The sequence below is a fragment of the Schistocerca piceifrons genome, chromosome 3 (assembly GCF_021461385.2).
Source record: "Schistocerca piceifrons isolate TAMUIC-IGC-003096 chromosome 3, iqSchPice1.1, whole genome shotgun sequence".
In the NCBI taxonomy this organism is placed as follows: Eukaryota; Metazoa; Arthropoda; class Insecta; order Orthoptera; family Acrididae; genus Schistocerca; species Schistocerca piceifrons.
The window spans coordinates 572,167,913-572,189,442 of NC_060140.1; the positions used below are offsets into that span (position 1 = coordinate 572,167,913).

The window sequence follows — 21,530 nt, forward strand, 5'->3', positions numbered from 1 at the left end:
GTAGCAATAGTTAGTGACTCACCCTGTATAACATTCAGTACTTGCATAGCTTTGTATGTAAAACAAAGCACGCCGTCTTCAGGCCATGACTGGCCTACCGGGACCATCCGACCGCCATGCCATCCTCAGTGGAGGATGCGGATAGGAGGGGCGAGGGGTCAGCACACCGCTCTCTCGGTTGTTATGGTGGTATTCTTGACCGAAGCCGCTACTATTCGGTCGAGTAGCTCCTCAATTGGCATCACGAGGCTGAGTGCACCCCGAAAAATGGCAACAGCGCATGGCGGTCTGGATGGTCACCCATCCAAGTGCTGACCACGCCCGACAGCGCTTAACTTCGGTGATCTCACGGGAACCGTTGTATCCACTGCGGCAAGGCCGTTGCCCTGTATTTAAAGCAAAGAGATTACTAATGAAATAATCGTAAGGTATGTATGTTTACAGCATATGTACATACAATCTGTAAATACAAAGGCCTTTTATGTGAATGTTCGTTTTCCAAAAGAACCATTTTGTCCAGCCCATGATTGTGATAACAATTTACATTTATTTGAAGTATCTTTCAGTTTTAATCGATTTTGACCCAAAAAACATGAGTTGAACCTTGTGTGAACAGCTGAATCCCCGAGAATCTGCCTTTTGTGCGTCAATCGTCTAGAGACCAGAACTCAATAACCCTGACAAAAAATAGAAAATAAATCAACTCAGAAATTAGTTTTTTCTTTTCATTCCATCGAGAGCTCAAATTTCCACGCTAGTCCTCTTATGGCATCCATGCTGCCTTTATAAATGGCAGTTCAATGTAATATTGCATCTTACATGAAACAACACCGTTTTGGAATAACTTGGACCCCATAATAACTTGATCATAAATTCATGGGCAGCAGCATTGACGAATACAGCGGTTTGAAGTGCCGGCTCAGACCTGCATAAATACTGGCTCAGAAGGTACAGGCTCTATCTCATCTACAAGTACAGAAATGATGATCGAATAGGATGCACATGTCATCAGATAGTGGCGGCATAGGGAGGGGGGGGGGGGGAGGACAAGTGATCGCCCTCATTAAAATCCATAGACCCTAAATTAAATCATCCAAGCCAAGTAGAACCCAACAACAAAAATAACACCAGAATTATAAAAGGCAGAATGAGAAGATGAAAAAGAGGTTAGGCCTCCATAAACAAATGTCAGGGTCCAAATATAAAGTAACAGACGCCTGCTCCTTCCAAGATTTCTGAAATATTTTATTTGCTAAATTGTTACAATATCACCTTAAACCTTGGAAGACAAACAAGCCAACAAAGTGCCCAGGCCAGTAGTGAACAGTTCCAACAAACGTAAATGCCTTGTCAAACAAGGTAACACGTTCTGGAAAATTATCCCCTAACACAGGAACGTCAGAAAAGAAGAATAATCCCCAAAAGTTCTCAATGCATACATGCTCTAACGCCATCACAAGAACAGGCTAGATTTGTGACTGGCTCTGTTTTATTTGAGGAAAGAAATTGTCGCATACATCTACATCAGGTTCCAGCCAATTTTTTTCAATGTTGCGTCCAAGTTGTGATCAAACCAACCACTTATCTGCTTATTGAATGATGTGGCCCCTCAGGAGCAGTATAGGTAGTACATACTTTTGCAACGAAAGTTTCCTCAAAATGGGAGAAAAAATTCGCATGCAGGTCTCCCCTTGCATCCCATAGACCATTAACAGGAACTTTCTTAGTGTAGCACGACCAGTAGTATTTAGTCTCAGCAAGCTGTCTCTGTCCAGCTAATAATAGTAGGTGCCCTAAAGCCCTAACTGGCAACTTGCCCTGAGTTTCGTAATGGCATTCTAGGCTAACACTGAATTCTAGATTCACAGCACGGGATGTTATTAAGTAATTTGGAAGCATATGTGTTTTTGGCAACTTTCCACCATTTAGAAAAGAGGAAACGGGAGTCAGATCTTGTTATCTCTGTCCGTAACTATGCGAGATGCAGACAACTGCCTTTTCTGTCGCGTTGCTCACATGTCCATGGGTGGTCTAGTATTGCCAAGTTGGATGGGACATTGGAAAATCGACATATTCAGAATGAAACCAGCCTTTACACAAGTCACAGTGACTCAACTGATGACACCCAATGTTTGGTTGTTTACACAGACAGTTCAGCCGTATGTCTACTGAAGCTACTGGTCGCACAGTACTAAAAATACTTGGAGCGCGTGGAAAATTAAGCATAATATCCAAATGTCTAAAACTACAGATAGTAAAGCACGCAGTTTTTTTACCAAACGCATATACCTTAGGGCTGGGATTCACTCCTCTCATCAAATCAACAGCATAGGCTAAAGTAGTCAGACCTTGCTCAGGAAGACTAGAAGACTGGCAGACCATTCAAGAAATTGCGTATCAGACGCAGCAGTCACACGCAACAACAACACGTCCTATCCAAATTATATAATCTGCACAACAGAAGCGTGAATTCGGAGAAACAATTCTACTTGGTGTGCTTTGCCAGGGTCTTGAGGATAAGCCCACCCAGAATTCAATCTGATCCACTCTACTGGTTTTTCCTTAATAGAGGGTAGCAAATAATCAACATTTCTTCTATTCTTTTCATCCTTATCAGAAAGCCTGAGATGAAACAGATCATTTTTTTTCGGCAATAAGACCTTTGCGAACTCCTTTTTCTCGTTCCGTGAGTTTCCAGTGCTTCTGAAAGACGTGCGGGTACACAGAGGGTTCACCCAAACACTCATGTAACTGGGAATCATTTCCAGAGGAAACGTCTACAGCTATAATCGATTTAACTTACCGACTTTATTTCCACTACATTTCGCACCGTTTAACGCTGCCGATTGAATTACACAACCTAAATCAGCCATCTTACCGTCGCGATTAACAACCAAGGAATTAAAAACTGCTGTGAAGCAGTACCGTCTTTCCAGACTCGCGTTCTCAAGTTGACCTAACTCCTGCCATTCACAAAACATGGGCTTCACTGACGCCATTTTTTAAATTGAAATCCGTGTAACTTAATTTGCTTTCCCAGTCATTCATGCTGTTACAATTTTTAGCATTTTAGAGTATTTTTCCGAACATGTCAGCGATGCTTCAGGCTTAGTAGTCCAAGCATTATCCAGAAGTGATTGCAAAAAGTATTACCTGAACGGAAAAAATATGAGAAATTACAAAATTAAATTTTAAATTGAGTTTCTTTTTAATGAAACTTGATCCAAGATGACAAACATGACCAAAAACATCCGCAAAGTTGTAAAAAGCGGTTTTTCTTAAAGAAGTAAAAAACGAACAAATCCGCAAATTTATAAGAAACTGTTTTCCTTAAGTAAGTAAAAAACTTAACATTTTTCGAGATATAGGCCTACCTGATTTTTTTCAGAAAAAAAGGGGCTCCCGATAATAAACTATATCTTCTCAGCAGAGGCCCCGACAGTAACAGTTATGGGCTTATGTTCCTTACAAAGAGTTGTGCTGCCATGTATTACATAACTTTTACGATTTTATTTTAACGATCGAAGAACGACTACGAGAAACATACATTTTTGTTTGCGTGTTTTTTAACTGTGTCAATTTTTATTTTATGAGAATAACTTTTAAAGAAAGATACTGCTGAATTTTTGCAGACTTTAAAAAAAAATGTTTCTGCGGCATTCTAGATCCTGGATAACTTCTTTTTTTGTAATATAGTGGATGCAGTTAACACATTACAATAACACGCTTGATGGAGGTTAATACTGAATACTTGCATTTTCAAGATAAAAATACTGGGATATGTTTTATTGATGTTTAGTGTTGTAAACTGGGTAAAAAAGTGAAGCGTGCAACAGCGGAGTGCATCAGCTGCAGCGGGGGGAGGAGAGGCGGAAATCGACATGGGTTCGCTCTGACACTGACCCTAAACGGCTCACGACTGCAAAATCATTGATGTCTCAGCTTCTGGACCACATACAAACATCCTATTGGATCTACTCTGGAGTAGCTTAACAACATAAACAAGAACGTTATAGTCAGTTTTGCATTAGAAGCAAAATAGTCATAGACATATTTAATTTTTATTTAATTTACACTTTGCTTATGTTAACACTGTTTTAGTAATTTTTGTATTATTACAACCGTATTTTTCGGGTAATACCTTAAATCTATCTATATCTATCTACATCCGAATCCCACTCCAGCAACTGCCGGGTCTGGGTGCTGATGAGTCCTCTCCATTTGGCTCGGTCCTCCCACCACTTTTCTTCCACCACTTGCTGCCAGGTCACATCTCTCCTTTCTACTGATATTCTCACTCCCATTTTCCACCGTGTTCTTGGGCGCCCTCTAGGTCTTTTCCCATCCATCTTTAGTTATTCCATAATTTTGGGGAGTCTCTGCCCATGCATCCTCTTAACATGCCCATACCATCTTAATCTCTTTCTTTCAATTTCTTCTCTCATATTTTCTTGTTTAAGGTCCTTTCTAATCTCTACATTCCTTACTCTGTCCATTCTTGTTTTTCCCTTAACTGCTCTGAGAAATTTCATTTCCCCTGCTTGCAGTCTGCTCCAGTCCCTTTCTGTCATTGTCCATGTTTCTCCACCATAGGTGACAATAGGGATGTAATAACTCTTATACAAAAGGAGTTTTGCTCTTTCTGAAACTTCATTATTCCAAATCAGGTGTTTTATTGTTTGGTAAAAATTGCCTCCCTTCTGTAACCTCCTATTAATTTCGTTAGTTATTCCTCCACCCCTAGATATTTCACTCCCTAAATAAGTGAAACTTTCTACCACTTTGAGGGGTTCTTCATTCAAGGTAATATTTCCGTTGATCCCTTTCTCTCTTCCAAATACCATTACTTCACTCTTATCTTTATTTATTTTTAATCCATACCTTTTCATTATTTCCTTCCACGCATCAAGCTGTAACTGTACATCTACCTCTTTATCACCCCATATTACCATATCATCCGCAAAAATCATCTTTTTGTCTTTTTCTTTTACTATATCTTTAACTACCTTTTTCATTCCCTCCATCACAACATTAAAAAGTGCAGGATATAGAATACTTCCTTGCTTAAGTTCTTGTCTTATTTCGAAGTATTCAGAGTTCCCCAATGGTGTTCTAATTCTACAATTGTGTCATCTGTACATTGTCTTTATAACATTAATGTATCCATCTCCTATATCTATCTTCTTCATTTCTTTCCAGAGTCTTTCTCTGTCAACTGAGTCATATGCCTTTCCTATGTCTATAAAAACTATTATCATCCTTTTGTTATACTCCTAACTTTTTTCCATCAGTTGATGGATAGAAAATATCAGGTCGATCGTGCTTCTTCCTTTCCTAAACCCGTGCTGTTCTTCACTCAGCTCCTTTTCTATCTTTTCATGTATTCGATTTAGTAAAATTCTTTCAAAAATCTTGGCTGTATGGCTCATAAGGGTTATTCCTCTGTAGTTTTTAAAAAGTCTTTTATTGCCTTTCTTGAAGATGGGAACAATGTCTCCTGTTCTCCAGTCATCAGGTATTGTACCATTTCTCCACACGCTTGATAGTACTCTATATAGCCACTGCATTCCCACTGGATCTGCTGCTCTTATCATGTCCACTGATACTTCATCAGGTCCTGGGGGCTTTCCCCCCATTCATCTTCTTCACAGCTTTTTCCATTACTTCCCGTGTAATTTGTTCTAATTCTGCTTCCCAGCTTCTCTCAATTTCTCCATTATTTGTTGTTTCCTCGTGTATCTGCTCCTCAGCGCTTAACAGCTTCTTAAAATGTTCTTTCCAGAGATCTTTTATATTCCCTGGATCTTCAATAATGGTACCGTCCTCTGTTTCCATCTTTACTGGTGTTTCAGAAGCCTTCCTTTTATTTTTCATCATTTTATAGAACATTTTCTTATTGCTCTTCACATCTTCTTCAAGTTTTTTTGTAAACTCTTCCCATGCCTTTTTCTTTGCTGTTTCCACTATTTCTTTGCACGTCTTCTTTTCCTCTACATATCTTTTATGGTCTTCATCATTTTTAGTTTTCCACCACTTTCTCCATGCTCCATGTTTTCTTCTAACTGCTTGGATTGTGGTGTCATCCTACCAACTCGTCTGTCTTACTTTTTCCCTTCCAGATGTTCTGACACATACTTTTTGTACTGCTTCGACTAAAGTGTCTTTGAATAAACTCCATTCTTTTTCTACATCGCAGAAAACTTCTTTTGGACATTTTTGTGTGATTAATTCTCTGTACTTCTCAGCACATCCACTCTCCTTCAGTTTCAAATACCGTATCCTCATCACTTTCTTCTGTTTTCTATTTTTCACACACTGATTCATTTTCCATAGTTCCGCCAGTAATCTATGGTCTCCATCTGCACTCACACTTGAAATTACCTTCACATTTGTTACTTTCTCTCCCCATTCCCTATCTACTAGAATATAATCAATTCCACTCTTGGTTCTTCCATCCCAACTGTATCTGGTGATAACATGACTTTCTCTCTTCATAAACCAGCTGTTTGCTATTTTCATTCCATTCCTCTGGCACAAATCCTTAATACCTTAAATATTTTGCTTAATTAATAATACTTACGTTATCCTGATGCTGGTTTAACACTTATTTCATTATCTGATTATTTTTAGTATAAAATTACATAAATGCAACGCATCAGTTACTAATACCAGAAACCAATAAAACACATCCTGTTAGTTGTTACTTGAAAATATAAGTATTCAATTTAACCTCCATCAAACACATGGCTGTAAATGTTAACTGCATCCACTAGAGTTTCTAAAAAGTTTCTCGATTACACAAGGTTGTTGCGACATTTTTTTGTAAATTCGTGAAAAAGTCACCAACTTATTACTTTAAAAGTTATTTTAGCAACTACAAAAATTGAGATAGCTAAATAAACTGGCCTCAAAATTGCAATTTTTTCGAAGTCGTTTTTTAATCCTCACATCTAGCAATATCGTAAAAATTATTTAATAACGTGATAGAGCAAATCTTTGTGAAGAAAAAAAGCCTAAAACTGTTACTGCAGGGCCATCTGCTGACAAGATGTAGGGAACGCCTTTTTTTTTTCAAACAACAGATACACCTCGAGGATAATACTTTTTAATTCTTCAAACAAGTACTTTTTGAACTTACAACAGGCTATATTTACAGTTATATAGTAAGTATGGGAAAGTGAATGTTAACGTTTTAAAGAGAATCCAGTTTTCAACGGTTTTTTCCGTTGTACCACTAAGTGTGATAAAGCAATCGATACTTACAAAAAGCAAGCCCTACAACTTTCCCTTTTTACGTTTTTCAATCATAGCTATAGTTTTTTACTCATTTAAGAAAAACTGTTTTTGTAGCTTTGCGGATTTTTTGTCATGTTCGCCATATTGGATCGAATTTCATGAAAAAGAAACTCTACTTAAAATTTAATGTCCTAATCACTCATATTCTTTGTTTTCAGGTAATAAATTTAGCAAATTTAGCATGTGCCTGTCACTGAGTATTTGGACTACAGGCACTGGGACAGTCATAACAACAGCATGATCATTGTCCAAAGTACAATTTTTTTGCCGTAACACTGCTTTGCCTATTAAACCACTCAGTTATCACATGCCAATCTACTAAAGGTAAGTCTGAAGACTGATTTGCAGCGGATATGAGTAGTGAGGCAAGGCTGTTTCAGGGCGTCTTGTTAGCCTGGGTTGCCTACATTCAGGGGCACGTATAGATTCAGAGGCAAATCTATAGTTCTCTTTTGATTGAAATGTCCTTAACCTATTGTTCTGCTGAGAGGATTATGACCCTGTGGGGATAATCCGTCCTGAGAAACCTCCCCCCTCCTCATTTTGCTCCCCCCCCCCCAAACCCCTTAGGAAACCTCCAACCCTCCCCCTCTTGATACAGATACACCTTCATGCCTTAGGTATTCGAATAGCCCCCTCTCACTTTATCAATTTGATTGATTGCGTAATTAAATTGATCAATTAATTAACCTCACTCTCTCTGGTAAACCCGCAACCTGCCTCACCTACCTGGAAACTGGAGGCTCTGTGCTGGAGAGTGTAATATTAGTAATTTTCGCCTCACAAACATTAATATACGCTCAATAGCAAACGCCTGATGCCCTAAAGGAATCGAACAATTGTAAAGTAAAAGAAATGAACCATCGCATAACAGCGACAGAATCTATTATTCTTTATCTTTGCTGTTCTTGCGCGGTGCCTGTAAATCTCTATGTACATGTATCGATTAATGGTATAAAAAAGAATTCTGTTGTTTCATGACAAATGAGACTTTTGGCGCCTCACCTTTTACTGTTTGTATTCTATGAAAGGCGGACACGGACTTGCTGCATTCCGCAACTGTATTTTATATTCTATGTGAAAATATTGAGTGAATATGCTAAATGTTATTTTTTCCAATCAGAAAACATGTAGTTTCTTGTAACTGATTACGAACAGACAGCATCAAGAGGACATTTTGACTGTTATGTATAAAGTATTTAATTTGAAATTTAATATTGTAATATTATAATTTAATATGAAAAGGTACGTAGCATAAAAAAGGTGTGTTACAGATAAGTGTGCTTATTTTAGTAAATTAACCTTGATGAAGTCCATCTCCTTATTTACCTGAATAATAATTATTTTGTGTTACTTCATCACCAGAAATTACGATCATGCTGATGGGCCGAACGCAGCATGAGGCAGAAGGAACATATCGTTTTCCTATTATTTCTGAACCAACTTTTTGGTGTAGTGTTGCATTTCTTTTAAAGTCTATAAATCTTCTGGTCCCTTAGTGTTGATCCGGGTATGACTACATCGCGACTATAAAAACGCACAGAAATGATAATGTTTTTTTCCGAACGATCTCAGATATATATATCAATATGCTGCTCTTATTCAGGTATTTAATGCTCAACGTATGTTATTATAATAGTGTAATCAATCCCTGATTCTGTTGCCAAGTGGCCCCCCCCCCCCAAAATATTCACTTTTTCGACATTTAAAAAAAGATAAATAAAATAACAATTCTTTTTCTTTTCGTCCCCCAAGAGCAACGCTACACTTGGCGCCCGAACAGGGACTTGATCAAAAAATCATTTCATGTATGTGTTTAAAAATTTTTCAGTGCTTGTTCTAATAATTGTTTCATTTTTTCATGTGGATGCAATGCAACCGTGAAAGAGAAGTGGGAAAACCTCTTAAATAATTCAGAAGAACGATTGATGAAATTACCAAAAAACGCGAGTATCCAGCCGTATCACCATCAAGACAGCCATAGTAAGTCAAATTCTTATACGCCACAGCCAAGCTTTCGTAGTGACGTAGCATCTTTCGAGTTGATCAGAACGTAAACCTATCTTTCCTTGCCTTGAAACAGCTTTATTTCAATTTTTCCATAGTCCATTCTTATGTAGTTAATTCAGTGAAAGTGTACCATCGGTGTCAGTGCATAAAAAAAATTACGATATGGCGGATAACTACGCTCAAAACAGGTAAAACGTGTGATACTTCATTTGTTTGTAATTAGTAGGAACTATCTTGTCTTCTTGGCGTACATGAACGTCAGTTGTTACTCAGAGTTAAAATTTCATCTTAGGTCTTCGACCATAGATACTTGTTCGAAGTCTTAGGTCCCAGTAAGCCATAGCACTACGTCACAGACAAACGACTGACGGCAGTGACAAACAATATCTGTAGCATTTTGACGTAAACAGCGGACACAAACAAAACCAGACGACAGCAGTGATGCGAGTGGACCTCACTATCCATTACGATCACGCGCGATAGGTACACCAGCGGAGGCAGAAGCAGCCTCGACCGAAGTTTTAGAAGCTGGTCCTAGTGTGCAAACTATTCCCGCTTTTGAAAAAAATGACTTGGCTGCAATGATCGAAGCAATCATGGAACATAAGTTCGAAAGCCAAAAACAGGAAAGATTAGATGAAAAGGCCCGCGAAGAAAAAGAGAAGGTCGAAAGACGGCATAATAAAAATCAGGTCCTTACAAATCTGCGCAATTCAGTAAAAACAGAAATTAATTCAGTAAAAGCAGACATAAATTCAATAAAAACAGATCTGCAAACGGAGATAAATGACCTAAATACGTGGTTAAATTCGATAAAGGCCGAACTAAAGGCAGACATAACAGCTGATTTAAATACCCTGTGGGTAATGTGCAAAGCCAAATCAGTAGTCAGATCACGACCATGAGGCTAGAAATTGACACACAAGTAGAGTCAAAAGTAGAGGATATTTCAAAACGGTTAGATGAAAAAATCGAAGCAGCCAAGGGAGAGAGAAATTCAAAAGTGATGGAATATCAAAAACAAGCTGCGACCTTAAAAGAAGATTATACTGCAATCTCTGAAGAGGTCAAGGGAGTTAAAACCGCAGTAGACACGATCGAGAATGTAGTTGATGATCTTTCCAAACAGATTGAGACTCTTAATGTAGAGGATCAAATAAAGAATACTGTTAAGGCACATGCTGAAGCATTGTCCGACCACTACCAAGAGTGGATTAAAAACAAAGACGGATTCATAGAAAACAAGGTCAAGAACGAACTCAGGGAAACTGTCAAAAACGTGACCTTTGAAATATTGGCAGCCCCTGGAAAAACAGGAGACACGGTCATGACAGAATTAGGCCAGATAAGACGAACGTTAGCTCAAGATTTACCTGAATGGCGTCAACAGATAGTTGATGAAGTTCGTACACTAAAATATCAAGTTGAAAATTCCCCACCTCCCGTGTCAGGAGAGTGGAATAATTCACCACGATGTAATGAACAACAGCAGGTACATTACTGTTCACCATTTGATAACGTTCAAACTCATAGTTCTATAGAAGCACAATTTAACCAGAGTACCAGCCCACCCACTTTTGTCAGTTCGATGCAGGAGGAAAGCGTGATCAAACATCGTGTTTTTCCGAATTTATCGTAGGCGATGCTGCCTTATGGGGAAACGAAATGGTCGACTCTTGTAAAAGTTACAAAGAGTTTGAACAGATATTTTTAGCTAAATGCTGGAGTTCTGGTGTGCAGCAGCGCCTGAGAAAGAGGTTTACAACGCCGAAGTGTTTAACAGTAAGCGCGGTAGTTTGAGAAGATATTTTGAAAAGTATTTAGCGAAAATCAAGTTCTGGGATTCGCCGATCACCGCCAAAGACGTTATTATGATTCTAAAAACTAAGCTACCGATTGCGATCAGAGAAAAGTTAGTAAACGTGTCTGAGGACGATACGGACACTTTCCTATCTGTGTTAAGACTCGTTAGATCTGATTTACGAGGACGCTAGAGTTGACGTTGGCAACGCCCACTTCAGTGCAGGCGGCCAGCACAATACAGCAAAATACGCAGGCAACAATGGTGGCCGAGCGAAAGCGCGTCACAGCGACGGCCAGTACCAACCCCACAACGGTTTCAAAAATAAACACACTACGTACTCCAACAGTAAATACAAAAATAAGTACAATAGCGGCCAGAGATAAAATCCAATATATAATTCGTCACCACCTCAGTACGGAAATGCACTTTATAATACACAGCCCCAGCAATATGGAAACACGCAAACGATCAACGGTAATTATCAAAACGATCAGTCTTACGATTAAAATCGTCAGTGGAAAGGAAATAAATGGCATAATCAAGGTGGAGACCAACGTACACCTTTTAGTAACGGTTACAGTCAACACAAGAAACAGCAAAATACCTTTCAGCCACAAAATATACACTTCACGCAACAAGCGAACGGACCTTCGGGATGTCTGAGGCCTAAACGCCCGCATAATACGCAAATTTATTATGCGCAAGCGAATACGCCAGGACAACAAGATCCATTTCCAACCGAGTTCGTACCACAAAACCAACACCAGTTCCAGACGGAAGAAACTTTAAGAAATATAAATCAGCAGGAAAGTAAGCGTCGAGCGGAAAATTAAAAGCAGCACCTTTGAGCCTCCTAGAGGATGCTGCAGGTTTGAATGGGGCACCCTGTCCCTTAGTCCACACAAAATTAAAGCAATTAGGTATGACAAAGAGACAAACTTACGGGATGATCTAGTAGCAGACACTGAGACGAAAGACAGTGATGACGTATGGGACGAACAAGTTCAAGCTTCCATAAGAGTATCAATTGCCTACATACCAGTAACAGCCATTGTAGATACAGGAGCTAATATAAATGTCTTTATCTTTATGTTTATTTAAGCAAATATCCTCTGTATGCAAAGTTTTATCACTTCCAATTCAAGGTTGCACCGTATCGGGAGCAATTGGTCCACTAACACAACGTGTAAATCTTCAGACTCATCTTCAAATCCAGATAGAGTCTATTTCAGTAACGTGCATTTTTCTTATTGTTAAAAACCTATCAGTGCCATATATCCTGAGTATGGAATTCTTGAGGCAGACGAAAGCTAAAATTGACATCGAGTGTGGAATCTGTACTCTAGTAGCGAGCCAGCAACAAGTAACTGTAAATTTGTTAAGAAGTAAGGTGAAGACAAACTTTGGGGTGCTTCAAATAGCAGTACGGCCATGGACTTAAAGACAACAGTACAGTCAGACAGAAGACGTGACAGATCCTGAAAGTGTTAATGACGATGAGTATAAATACCTAATTCCCGGTCAGAATGAATTATACGGTAAAGCTAGTGAGTCCACTGAATTACCCAAACAACAGAAGAATGAGCTTTATAATTTGTTAACAGATTACGTTCAAGTATTTTCTAAGAAGCCTGGACTAATAAAAGGCTTTGAATATCGAATGGATGTCCTGCCCCATTCAACCTACTGTAGAACAAGCTATTCCATTCCATATGCGAGACGCGAAGCTGTCAAGTGCGAGATCAGGAAAATGTTACGCTGGAATCTGATAGAAGTATCTCATTCACCTTATTCGAGTCCTTTATTGTCTGTACTAAAATCAGATGGTAGCGTATGGCTAGTCTTAGATGCAAGATTATTTCATATCATTGACAACGTATGCTAACCTCCGAAAAAAGGCATTTGACAAGAAGGTAAACAGAGTTATAGATTTCAAAGAAGGAGAAAAGGTATTAGTCAGGACTCACTTTAAACCATTCCTGTTGTTAAAGAAGAATCGTAAGTGGTAACACATTTATGAAGGTCCCTTTGTGATAATGAGGAAACCACACATTGGTAGCTATTTGTTATCTGACCCTGCCACGAATAAAATCAAAGGATTGTTCCACCATCATGATTTAAGAAAATTTTATAACGCCAGGAATTAAGTTAATTTAAGCTGTAAGAAAATTCTAAGGTATTGGAGATCAGGATTAACCAATGAGTAACAAGAACTGAACTGAACTGACTACAGACGTTAACCGGTGCTAAAAGGAAACCTCATGTATTAAAAGAACGTGTCTGGAAAATAAAATACAGAATAAGTTGTAGACAAATATTACATGAATAGTCTTTATGTAAACAGGAGGACATGTCCTAGAGGCGATTTTCAATTTTAGTTATAAGTTAGTATGTAAGAAAAATGATGTACTCGAGAGGTATTAATTAGCCCCGAGGTACTAAAATGAGGAAAGATGAAGGAGCGAATAATGCACTACTCTCGCTAAATAGTAATTTGAGAATGATCAGGAAGGAGAGAATAATGCACTTCTCTCGCTAAATAGTAATATGAAAATGATAATTATATGTGCTTAGTATTAGTAAGTGAAATTTAATCGAAGACAAATTAATGACCTGTTTTAAAAGGAAATACTTAAACGTCCAGACAAAAGAGGAAAGTTGTGTGAAAAGATTCGATTCCATGAGGTTATTCCCTATTTTCAAACGTGACGTAAATAAGGCACCACCTGTTAGCGCAAAACAGTCGGTAGATTTAACTTGTAAGTTCCAGCACAGTGCTGTGCCAGCGATGAAATAACATCTCTTTGAAGTAAACAGATACCTAGGATTAAGCATGAACAGATTGATAACGCAGTGCAATTGTTCTAAAAAGGCCTGACGTTAACCTTAAGTAAAAGCGTGATGGAATAAAAAGGAAGTTTATTATATAACGCAAAGTAAGATGAGTCCAGACTATAAACAAGCTGAGTAAAAGAACATATGAGTAACATGGTTTATTATGCCAACTTCACGGTACTATTGAGCATTAGCGATACTGCAAATTCACAAGCTAGCAGCAAATAGAATAAGAATCTCGCCCAAGCTTCACAGGTCGCGACAGCAGCAAACAACAACACTCTAGTTAGAGGCTTATATATACAAATGATAATTAATACCCAAATGCGTAATGCATAAACTTGACTTACTCTAAGTAACGAGCAAAGAGTAGTAAGCAAGCTGCAGCAAGACACATATTAGATATACATGCTTGAAGTGATAGATTTTATTTGAAGTGCACACTGCAATATTTATTGTTTTCTCTGTGATTATGTGATTATTGAAACCCTTTCCTAAGTGCAAATCCTTTAAGATCCTTGATCCTATCCACTCCTCAGGATCAACTTGTAAAGATGCACGTGTGCTTAGGAAGTGAGGCACTACACATAGAAATGAGTAGGTTCGCGACGCGCAAATTGCTTTTGTAATGCGTAATGTAAATCAAATTTTCGACCTGGTTGAGGAGTAATTTAAATTCTGTCGACGATCTGTGAGTAGGCCCGCTTTGCCCACTTTTCTTTTTGGACTGTTTGTATTTCTACACGAAATCCCGAGGCGGAATTGCTATTTTCAAATCTGTCCTCGAACTTTTTTTTAGAGACAAGCACATATGAGAAAAACTTTGACATAAATGAAGCTCCCCTCACTAGTCACTAAATAAGATGAGCACTAAAAAAAATGTATTGGGCCTACAAAATGAATAAGCAAGCGTGATAAAGATTACTATGAATGAAATTAATTTGTAAAGGAGATTGGAATGAATTTGGTCAAAGAAAAATGACTTATAATAGCTTACCTGTGACCGTAGGCATAAATAAAAAAGAGACTAATTAAGAAACAATTGTTCTGATTCAAAGTGGTCAATTAGATTATTTCTCGATTTAAATGAACTCTTGTAAATATTAGTATGTAAATCAACTTGTAAACACCGTGTGATGTTATGAAGCGAGAATTTCTTTTAATACACCGTTCACGCAGACACTCACCACAGTACAAGTGAAGTTTTAAAGTTCGACGATTTTCAGTGGCAGTATTCTACTGCACCATATGTGTGAAAAATTCATTGATGTGTGCAGTGTGTAATAATCAGTGTCATTCCACACATGCAGTTGCAGCGGTAGCTACCACTTACCTGTGAATCCGTAATTGGATAGTGGACAGGAAGTGATGTGAGGCAGTTTCGGTGGCAGAAGCTCCCTCCAGCAATCTAAAAAGCACAAAGCCACGATCCGCCGAACAAAAGCGACGCACGGCACCTCAAGCGCGAAATCAACGCTCTGCAAGAAAGCTCTGGTCACGTGCGCACGCACAGACTGAATTCCAAGATTGCTCGCAACAGTGGAGGCGGACAGCCACCACGTGACGAAATAATGTAAACGTTCAACCGCCAACACAGTTGCTGTGCGCTACATTCTGTAGCAAAAACATTCACACCCAGTACTGAAAACATTTTTGTGTGTATCATAAACCTTCCGAGAGACTCTAAGATAGAGAAGTTAGCGTAATTATTATAATGACTGATTGTACACAGAGACAAGTCACAAGGTCACCTCTGAACACTGTTTAAATGTAAACTTTAACGAGAGGTCACTATACGAATGAAAATAAGCACACGAAAATACGTCAAAGGATCCCATCCTCCTATATCCCATCCCACATGTATATAAAATTAGTTTTGTAAGCTATTCTAATATAAGATATTTTATGTGTTTCATATTTGAAATAATTCGGAGAGCCACACTCGAGCCCTGAAAGTTTAAGATATGGACTTCCTTGTCGAAGCCATCACCAGTGGCCGCTCTACAATCCAAGTCCATCATAAATAGTGTATGTGCGACGAAAATAAATGTATAATTAAGTGCGACAACGGACAAGGCAATCAATCGACAAGACGATGACAATATAATGAATACAGTCAAAACAGAAAGTTGTGTACCAGTTGTGATAGTCAAATTACTTTTGCAACGATGAAAAATGAAGTGTGACTCTATTTCCTTATAAATTTTGTAAATATGTGTGCTTATAGCCTTAATTTTAAGAATCATCAAGAAAGACTGAATCCATGCAAACACTGATAGAAAAACAGAGCAAATTCACAATGATCCACCGTCAGTAATTACAAATTGAAACGTTAATTCTTTTATTATGGAATGAATGTGAAATGAAACTTTTAATAACCTGTATGTTACACCCGAAAATTACAAATATTCCAATGGGCATTAGGATGAAAGTAATAACTTCGGTATTCCTTCCCTCCTCATGGGAGGCAGTGTAATATTAGTAATTTTCGCCTCACAAACATTAATATACGCTCAATAGTAAACGCCTGATGGCCTAAAGTTATCGAACAATTGTAAAGTAAAAGAAATGAACCATCGCATAGCAGCGACAGAATCTATTATTCTTTATCTTTGCCGTTCTTGCGCGGTGCCTGTAAACCTCTATGTACATGTATCGATTAATGGTATAAAAAAGAATTCTGTTGTTTCAAGACAAATGAGGCTTTTGGCGCCTCACCTTTTACTATTTGTATTCTATGAAAGGCGGACGCGGACTTGCTGCGTTCCGCAACTGTATTTTATATTCTAAGTGAAAATATTGAGTGAATATGCTAAATGTTATTTTTTCCAATCAGAAAACATGTAGTTTCTTGTAACTGATTACGAACAGACAGCATCAAGAGGACATTTTGACTGTTATGTATAAAGTATTTAACCACAATGGTCATCTATTGTAATTTAATATGAAAAGGTCCGTAGCATAAAAAAAGGTGTGTTACAGATAAGTGTGCTTATTTTAGTAAATTAACCTTGATGAATTCCATCTCCTTATTTACCTGAATGATAATTATTTTGTGTTACTTCATCACCAGAAATTACGATCACGCTGATGGGCCGAACGCAGCATGGGGCAGAAGGAACATTATCGTTTTCCTATTATTTCTGAACCAGCTTTTTGGTGTAGTGTTGCATTTCTTTTAAAGTCTATAAATCTTCTGATCCCTTAGTGTTGCTCCGGGTATGACTACATCGCGACTATAAAAATGCACAGAAATGATAATGTTTCTTCCGAACGATCTCAAATATATATATATCAATATGCTGCTCTTATTCAGGTATTTAATGCTCAACGTATGTTATTATAATAGTGTAATCAATCCCTGATTCTGTTGCCAAGTGGCCCACCAAAATATTCACTTTTTCGACATTTTTCAAAAAAAATAAAATAACATAACAATTCTTTTTCTTTTCGTCCCCCAAGAGCAACGCTACAAGAGGAAGGGTCTCATCACAGGAAATTCAATTACATAGCGGAGGGTACGTTGTTTATATATAAAAAATTCATTTGGCAGAGATTACATCTCTTTTACTCATCATTCTGTGCTGTTTGGGAAGGTGTAGGTCTTGTAAAATACATCGAAATGAAGTAATTGAATCGATCGCTTTTTTTTATTCCAGTCACAAAGAAATACCATCATGAAACCCCCATCACGCTTAATTACAGTGTTAAAAATCATTTGATCACTAAGCATGCACAGTCCACTGGTCTGCAACCAGTGCCAGCTAGTGCCACCCGTGCAGGCTGCCTGGAGTTAGGGTGCTGGGGGAGCCCCGTGAATCAATGTGTCCCTTAGCGGCCATACCACACGCCTGTGTCCAAGAACTGTCCACTTGGGCCCCGTGACTGATAGACTGAATGTTATGCTAATCCCCAAGCAAAAGCGTCAGGTGGTGGTAACCCTTTGATACTTGATATCTGAGAAATTCCTGTCAAAACACGAACTCTCTCACTTTCTCCTCCTGTAGCATGCAAACACTGGGCCTGCATGCGCCACTGGTCATGGTTAGACTGAACCGCAAACAAAACAGCGTTTGCCTGGAAAACTACTGCAGAATACTGACACACACGAGAACTGCTTCGAAGCAAATGCCTGACTGAAAATGGATTCTGTCTTGGGGTCTAAGCTACTGTCTGTGCTGGATCTTACTTTTATTTGGTGGGAAAAACTCACATCCAGCAGCTACATATCCTAATTACGCAATTACACTGCAGCAGGTTCAAGCTGTAGTCTTATTGGAAAATTTTCATGTATGCACTCAGCTTGATATGCAGGGTTCGACTGAGCTAGTGCACAGTGACATCACTAGAGGATGTCCCATCCCTCTACCCCTCACTCCCTCCCTCCTGACCCTTCCCAAAAAAATAGGTTGGAAAAAACTCACTCTGTGCTTCACAGGAAGGCTCTCACGACACGAAATTCAAATCAAAGTAAATAATATATTGATACACATTCTTTATTTAATCAGTTTGCAGGAGACAGGTTCCCCCCACTTCGATAAACATCATGACTGTACCCTCCATCCTTGCTCTCTATAACATAATAACTGTAATCACCAGAGAATGTAATGAAGTGCAGTATAGCAGTCACCATTTGGGGTCTCCCATGCTTGTATCCATCGTCAGGACGCCTCCACGAAGATGAAAACAGTCCATTGTCCCGATTACAGATCACGTTACTAAACACCATCAACCATGGACCTGATATCGGCCTCCTTTGATCTCACAGTTCGCAAACGAAGCATCAAGTGGTGGTATTCTGTTGATCAGCAAATTAGAGACTCAATTCCTGTCTCTATCTCTCTCAGGAGGCCACTCCCTGATTGTCTGTGTGAACCAACGTCTCCAAACACGAAGACGGGGTTATCATCTCTCCTCAGAATCCCGTATTCCTATTGGTTAATGCTGGAGACAAATGGAAAGCTCACGCAATTTCGATATCAAACAATAGAGTGAATTAATCCATTTGCACTGCCCCATGAAATTAATTGTTTAACAATTTACAAGAGTCAAATAAGTCACTTAAAACATACACTTCCAACTTACGATGACCCTTCTTCATAACGAAACATATTACTGATGTGATGTATTGAGAAGTACTAAACATCCCCGGCCATGGAGGCCATCTGGAGATGACTGGAGTGGTAGGAATTCAGATGTTATCAATAAGTCCAGCGCAAACATCCATCATTATGAATCTTATCTCACACAACACACTCACGTCCGCCTCTGTCACGCTCACCCAACACATTGGTCGCTTCGCCAGCCCTTGCTGCTAAGGACAATATCAGACAGGTGGGCGCAATTTTTGTACTCAGCCCTGGCTGAGCTAATCTGTTACTTCCGGTCCCCAACTCCTCGTGACTGCCACTGCAGCTAACCGCAGTGTGCTGTGAAACAAGCAGCTGCAGCTTGGACGTATACAGCAGTTATAAACAATTCCACCCCAACGTAACCCACCAGTTTAAAAATCTTCTTCGCCCAATCCGAGGCAGTGATGTTATGAACCATACACCTCGAATGTCTCATGAGAAATGTAGATGTATCACTTTTAGACGAGTTATTTTCGAAGATTGAAGAAATGGGACAATACAAGCGTTTTCATATCACTGAAGCATCGTTACTTATTGTGAAAATCCTGTACAGGACTATAGCATAGGCTATATTCCGGCTAAGTATCCTCTCATCATGTAGAAAAACGTCTTTTCTTATTTGTCATGTCCTGCATCACAGGACTAGAATATTAAGCTCATTTTTGGCTCATGATGGACTGCCAAGATCTGCCACTGTTGCAGGACACCTCCTCACTTTCCGACTCTCTTTTCTTTTTTCAGTAGTCGGATTACACTCATCACGTAGTTGACATTGGAATCCCTGGAGGGAAGACAATGTTCTTTTCGAGGAACAGTATTGAGAACTGACATTTGAAACTGGCCATAGAACGATTCCACCGCCGGCAACATACATCTCATACAAGAACCACGCTATTAAAAACACTATCACAACGACTATGTTACTGTCACCGTGCAAAAAAAGCGATCTTGGTTCTACAGGCACACACAAGAGTCGCTGATAGCGTTACGCTTTCTGTTAGAAATGCTTTCTGCGATTTGGAATCAAGTCTCTCCATTCAACCACATACCTGTGTTGGATCCTGTGGAGATGTCTTTTAATGATAACAACCACTGGTGAATCATATTCATGTCACTCTCATATCCCAAAACAAGTCACCTTTTTCGAACCTCTCTACTACAGCAAAACTCCAATATGGTATTTTAGTCAGTCCTTCTCCATCTTGCAACTGTTCCTCAGTCTCTGCCCTATCCTCCCTACAGCTTAGTCAGTGTAATTGTCCCAATGTATGTTGGAACTGAGCAGAAGTTGGAGAGCACTATATCTGCCACCTTCTACAACCTGTGTAGAAAGAGTTTGAGCTGAGCTAATGCGACAGGACTGTCTTTTTTGGCTACTCAGTGGAAATGGTGCCGTGTTGTTATAGCTCTGCCAATGGTGTACAGTGCGTAAGGTCAGCACTAAACGAAACTTTCTTCTGCAACACGAGTTAGTAGTAGAAATAGACAGTACAGGAACTATAAGTAGGATGAGGATTTTGCTACTGCATTGTGGTGCATCTGCAAACTATATACAGGTACTGCAGTCCAAAGGAGTTCTGTGTCCCTCACGGGTGGATTCACGTCTTTCACCAAAACATTCTCTGTACCATCCAACAGAGAAAAACTACGAACTACAAATGCTCCACTAACATCATCCGACAGAGAACTCGATAAGATTTTGCTGTGTCTCTGTCTTCTGATATATACATATATATCTAAAATAAATACTGTCTGCATGCTGGCATCGAGAATATTTGGCGATCCTATTAAGTATGCAGGTATTGATCCATTGGAGCACATGGGCAGTGATCAAAGTCACTTACATAGTCCAGTGTAAAGTTCCATTGCCAGTACTGTAGAAGGGCCATATCTCATAGACTACCAGTCGCAAAAGAGGGTCCTTTCTTGTTGTTTGATACACTGTTTTTTTCTGCTGTAATGCATCCAAGAATTGCACTACTACAGCTTTGCAAACAGCCATACATGTTGTTTCTTCCACCACGACTTTAAGGTACAGAATGTGTCAGGTTCTAAACTGATATTAACATGTTTTGATCAGTTGGCTCTCACATAAAACTGGACATCGCACACTGAAAATTACTTTGCTGTGCTCCAACAACACATACACACTAGATGACTGAAATAAAAAACAGCCATAACATAAGGAAACTGGAAGAGTTTTCTGGCATTGTGGAGCATTCCAAACAGCTGTCCGAAGGTGACTGATGACCACTACATTTAGATTAGATTAGATTAGATTAGATTAATACTAGTTCCATGGATCATGAATACGATATTTCGTAATGATGTGGAACGAGTCGAATTTTCTAATACAGGACATAATTAGGTTAATTTAACAACATACTTAAGTTAATATAACAACTTTATTTTTTGTGTTTTTTGTTTTTCTTTATTTTTTATTTTTATTTTTT

General features: G+C 38.8%; 1 pseudogene; it reads right to left on the minus strand.

Annotated features, from left to right (window-relative positions):
- Positions 1-268: 268 nt before the first annotated feature.
- LOC124790845 lies at positions 269-386 on the minus strand (annotated as a pseudogene).
- Between the last annotated feature and the right edge of the window lie 21,144 nt (positions 387-21,530).